Genomic DNA, 5,774 nt, shown 5'->3' with positions numbered 1-5,774 from the left:
GTGTGTGTGTGCGCGCGCATACCCAAGACTTACCTTATACAGGCATACCTTGTTTTATTGCACTTTACAAATACTGCATTTTTTGCAAATCGAAGGTTTGTGAAAATCATTTTTTGAGCAATTCTGTAGTGCCATTTATTTTCAACGGCATGTGCTCACATCATGTCTCTGTGTCAGCATTTTTTAGCAATAAAGTATTTTTAAACTAAGGTGTGTACATTTTTTAGACATAATGCTATTGCACCCTTAATTGACTATAGTATAGTATAAACACAACATTTACATGCACTGGAAAACCAAAAATGTGTGCAACTCACTTTATTGCAATATTTGCTTTATTTTGGTGGTCTGGAAGTGAGCCCACAATATCTTCAAGGTATGCCTGTACATATATATACATATTCATATATGTGTGTGTGTGTGTGTATATATATATGAACATCCTATACACAGATAATCTGGATCTAATCTGAGTAAGAAGAAAATTTTCCTAAATGAAACATATTCTGGATAGATCTCTGCCCACAACAGACAAAGGCCATGTGAGACCTAAGACTTATTATCCACCTAGCAATGGTTCCACAAACATCCTGCAAAAGCTTTGCAATTACCACTTTCTTGTACATTTATAGATGCTATCAAGCTATTTACTCTAAAATGAAGATGAATAAAACAAGGATTTATCTTCCTGACCAAATAAACTCCTCCAATTATATATATTTTAGCACCAGGCACACAGTAGACATGTAATAAATAGTAGCTATTATTGAATTGCCTTGATTGTGTCACTCATAATTCAGAAATATGAGATTCATCCTTTCTAATAGTCCTGCATTTCCTGAACCTAATTCTCTTAACAAAGACATTAGCCTCATAGATATCACCATAATTTATTTTCCTTTATAAAACTTGTTTTATTCATAGTGTTTTTGGAGCTTGTGAATACAAGCTACACTCATCAGAGACTGTCAAGTAGTCCCCTCTATACCAGTTCTCTTTATGGTAAGATTTTTTTAAAGCGAGTTGTTAAATGTCATACACACTCAGCTACATTAAGAGCAGATGTGATTAGGTCATGGCAAAACAAGCAGAAACCCTGACATTTAACCCTGTGGGTGAAACTTTTACAAATAGAGTGGAAGCTAGTTGGTGGTTTTCTTTACATTACTTAAGTTTAAAAACAGATTATGCATTTTTTAGTTAGAATTTAATCAATTTCTTCCAAATTGATTAAACAGTGTCAGACGTAGAATGAAAAATATCAGAAAAATCAGAAAAATATCAGTAGGCTAAATGATGGGTTCAGAGCTCAAAATACATGACCTTGGTTTCCAATTTCCTGTTTGTAGTATAAATCCTTTGTTCCTAGCACTTATATCATTATTGTTATCTGAGGTTTAGTTTGGGCTTTCAGAGAAACCAGTGCATTTCCATCATTTCATATTCAGGAAAAGAAACTAAAGTATATTGAGTGATTGCTTCACGCTGGGTACTTTCATAAGCATTCTCTCACTTAATCTGCACAACAATCATGTAATATATGGATCATTATATCAACTTCAGTGCTGAGAAAAATAAGCTGAGATACTGTAAGCAATCTATTCATGGTCACATTATTTGTAATTGATGGTCTTTACAACCAAGCCCACGTTATAGCAGGTATTGAAAAATTATCTAAAATTCTGATGCTTCATTAATTCAAACAGTTCTGTTCCCAATTAATTCAAGTGACTGATGCTGGACTATAATTCAAAAGCAATTGAATTTGCATACAATCATTTCCATGTTTACAGAAAAGTATTATTCTACCTTTTCCTAAAAGATTTGTACACACTTGTCTCTTGTTTTTTCCTTCTAAGAAAAATGTGCTCAACTCTCTCCCACATGCACAAGTAGACTGTTAATATTACTTAATAACTGATCTTATTTGTGATTATATACCAGGTATGAATTTCAGTCTACAATGTCAAATGCACAAGAAAAATTATTTTCTTTGTTTTTCTGTAATGCAAATTTATTTCTATTTTGAGCTCCATTTCCCTGAGATGGCAAAAACATAATCTCAGTCAATGTTAGGTCCTCCTATTTCACCAAGGTTATATCTACATTCCAGGAACCTCCTACAATACCTACACAAAAGAGGGTGTGGAATCTTGTTCTTGAGCTAAGCGCACATCCCTCAAGATGTCTTTTGCTACCTTAAGATCCTGAGTCTTTCTCCAGCCTCTACATCACACAGGAATCTTTTTGCTGCTTCAGTGCTGGAAGGAGAAGAAATGGTGAGGCTTGGTAGGGACCCATCTGTGCAGACACCACTCACAGTTATTGCCTTGCCACTTCTCTGGTGTTCTGCCTGGGAAAAGAAAACAGTTTACAGGACCCCTCTCTCCAAGGCCCGCTAACATTTGTGGTCTAACCAAATTCTCTCCCTCCAACATAGAGAAACCTTTCTCTGGTCAAGTAGGGGAGAGCCACCGTTTCTTTCCTTATCCTACCTTTCACCCCTGCAAAATCTTCTAAGTAACTCTAAGGGCTCAGACTTATGAACCACACACTAGAGAGAGGACTTGTATACTTTTTCTGCTTTCTGCCCTGTCATATCTCTCCCCTGATATAATGAGCATAGAGACAGCTGTGTGTTGAACATGGAAATGAGAAAGAGGTAAATACATAGAGGGTATAAAAACACAGCTCAATATCTCAAAAACACTACCCCACCAAATTTACATGACCTTTTTGAAATGCACATACCCCCATCTGCCCCATCATTCATTTAAAAGGTATTCAATGAGTGATGCCAAAAAGGCATAAAATAGGATCATAACCTCATCTAAAAGATAGGACATGCACACTGAAAGACACATAATGTGCAAAGAATCAATCAGATGCTAGCAACCCAAATAAAACCTAATTTGAAGACTAAAGGAATTCTGGGAAGGGAGTAATTGCCAGAGGCTAAGGCTGTCAGGGATATTGCCGAGAATATCAAGTATGTGGCAAACCTTGAAGGTCTTGTGCATTTAGAAAATTGAAAAGTGGCTCTGGGCTGGTAAGATGGCTGAATAGGAACAGCTCCAGTCTGCAGCTCCCAGCGAGATCGACGCAGAAGGTGGGTGATTTCTGCATTTCCAACTGAGGTACCCAGCTCATCTCATTGGGACTAGTTAGATAGTGGGTGCAGCTCACAGAGGGCAAGCTGAAGCAGGGTGGGGCATTGCCTCACCCAGGAAGCACAAGAGGTTGGGGAACCCCCTTCCCTAGCCAAGGGAAGCTGTGAGGGACTGTGCCATGAGTAATGGTGCTTTCCGCCCCACATACTACACTTTTCCCACAGTCTTCACAACTCACAGACCAGGAGATTCCCTTGGGTGCCTACACCACCAGGGCCCTGGGTTTCAAGCACAAAACTGGGTGGCCCTTTGGGCAGACACCGAGCTAGCTGCAGGAGTACTTTTTTTTTTTCCATACCCCAGTGGCACCTGGAATGCCAGACAGACAGAACCGCTCACTCCCCTGGAAAGGGGGCTGAAGCCAGGGAGCCAAGTGGTCTAGCTCAGTGGATACCACCCCCATGGAGCTCAGCAAGCTAAGATCCACTAGCTTCAAATACTCACTACCAACAAAGCAGTCTGAAGTCTACCTGGGTTCTCAAGCTTGGTCGGGGGGGGAGGGGTTTCTGCCATTACTGAGGCTTGAGTAGGCAGTTTTCCCCTCACAGTGTAAACAAAGCCTTCTGGAAGTTCAAACTGAGGGAGCCCACCACAGCTCAGCAAACCCACTATAGCCAGACTGCCTCTCTAGATTCCTCCTCTCTGGGCAGGGCATCTGTGAAAGAAAGACAGCAGCCTCAGTCAGGGGCTTGTAGATAAAATTCCCATCTCCCTGGGATAAAGCATCTGGGGAAAGGGGCGGCTGTGGGCGCAGCTTCAGCAGACTTAAGTGTTCCTGCTTGCCGGCTCTGAAGAGAGCATCAGATTGCCCAGCACAGTGCTCAAGGTCTGCTACGGAACAGACTGCCTCCTCAAGTAGGTACCTGACCCCTGTGCCTTCTGACTGGGAGACACCTCCCAGAAGGGGTCGACAGACACCTTATACAGGAGAGCTCTGGCTGGCATCTGGCGGGTGCCCCTCTGGGACGAAGCTTCCAGAGGAAGAAACAGGCAGCAATCTTTGCTGTTCTGCAGCCTCCGCGGGTGACACCCAGAAAAACACGGCCTGGAGTGGACCTCCAGCAAACTCCAGCAGACCTGCAGCAGAGAGGCCTGACTGTTAGATGGAAAACCGGCAAACAGAAAGGAATAGCATCAACATCAACAAAAATGACATCCACACAAAAACCCCATCTGAAGGTCACCAACGTCAAAGACAAAAGGTAGATAAATTCATGAAAATGAGGAAAAAACAGAGCAAAAAGGCTGAAAATTCCAAAAACCAGAATGCTTCTTCTCCTCCAAAGGGTCCACCAAAGGATCACAACTCCTCGCCAGCAAGGGAACAAAACTAGAAGAAGAATGAGTTTGACGAATTGACAGAAGTAGGCTTCAGAAGGTGGGTAATAAGAAACTCCTCCGAGCTGAAGGAGCATGTTCTAACCCAATGCAAGGAAGGTAAGAACACTGAAAAAGGTTAGAGTAATTGCTAACTAGAACAACCAGTTTAGAGAAGAACATAATGACCTGATGGAGCTGAAAAACACAGCACGAGAACTTCGTGATGCATGTACAAATATCAATAGCCAAATCAATCAAGCAGAAAAAGGGATATCAGAGATTGAAGATCAACTTAATGAAATAAAGCATGAAGACAAGGTGAGAGAAAAAAGAATGCAAAGGAAAGAACAAACCCTCCAAAACATTCTTCAGGATATTATCCAGGAGAACTTCCCCAACCTAGCAAGGCACACCAACATTCAAATTCAGAAAATACAGAGAACACCACAAAGATACTCTTCGAGAAGAGCATCCTCAAGACACATAATCATCAGATTTACCAAGGTTGAAATGAAGGAAAAAATGTTAAGGGCAGCCAGAGAGAAAGGCCGGGTTACTGACAAAGAGAAGCCCATAAGACTAACAGCAGATCCCTCTGCAGAAACCCTACCAGCCAGAAGAGAGTGGGGGCCAATATTCGACATTCTTAAAGAAAAGAATTTTCAACCTAGAATTTCATATCCAGCCAAGCTAAGCTTCATAAGCAAAGGAGAAATAAAATCCTTTACAAACAAGCTAATGCTGATAAATTTTGTCACCACCAGGTCTACTGTACAAGAGGTCCTGAAGGAAGCACTAAATGTAGAAAGGAAAAACCAATACCAGCCATTGCAAAAACATACCCAATTGTAAAGACCATCAACACTATGAAGAAACAGCATTAACTAACAGACAAAATAACCAGCTAACATCATAATGACAGGATCAAATTCACACATAACAATACTAACTAACCTAAAATGTAAACGGGCTAAATGCCCCAATTAAAAGATACAGATTGGCAAATTGTATAAAGTGTCAAGACCCATTGGTGTACTGTATTCAGGAGACTCATCTCACATGCAAAGATACACATAGACTCAAAATAAAGGAATGGAGGAAGACTTACCAAGCAAATGGAAAGAAAAAAAACAGGGGTTGCAATCCTAGTCTCTGGTAAAGCACACTTTAAACCAAAACAAAGATTAAAAAAAAGACAAAGAAGGGTTTTACATAATGGTAAAGGGATCAATGCAACAAGAAGCGCTAACTATCCTAAATATATATGCACCCAATACAGGAGAG

The sequence above is a fragment of the Mandrillus leucophaeus genome, unplaced genomic scaffold, assembly GCF_000951045.1.
Source record: "Mandrillus leucophaeus isolate KB7577 unplaced genomic scaffold, Mleu.le_1.0 Scaffold422, whole genome shotgun sequence".
NCBI classification, from domain to species: Eukaryota; Metazoa; Chordata; class Mammalia; order Primates; family Cercopithecidae; genus Mandrillus; species Mandrillus leucophaeus.
Note: the sequence above shows the minus strand (reverse complement) of the source record.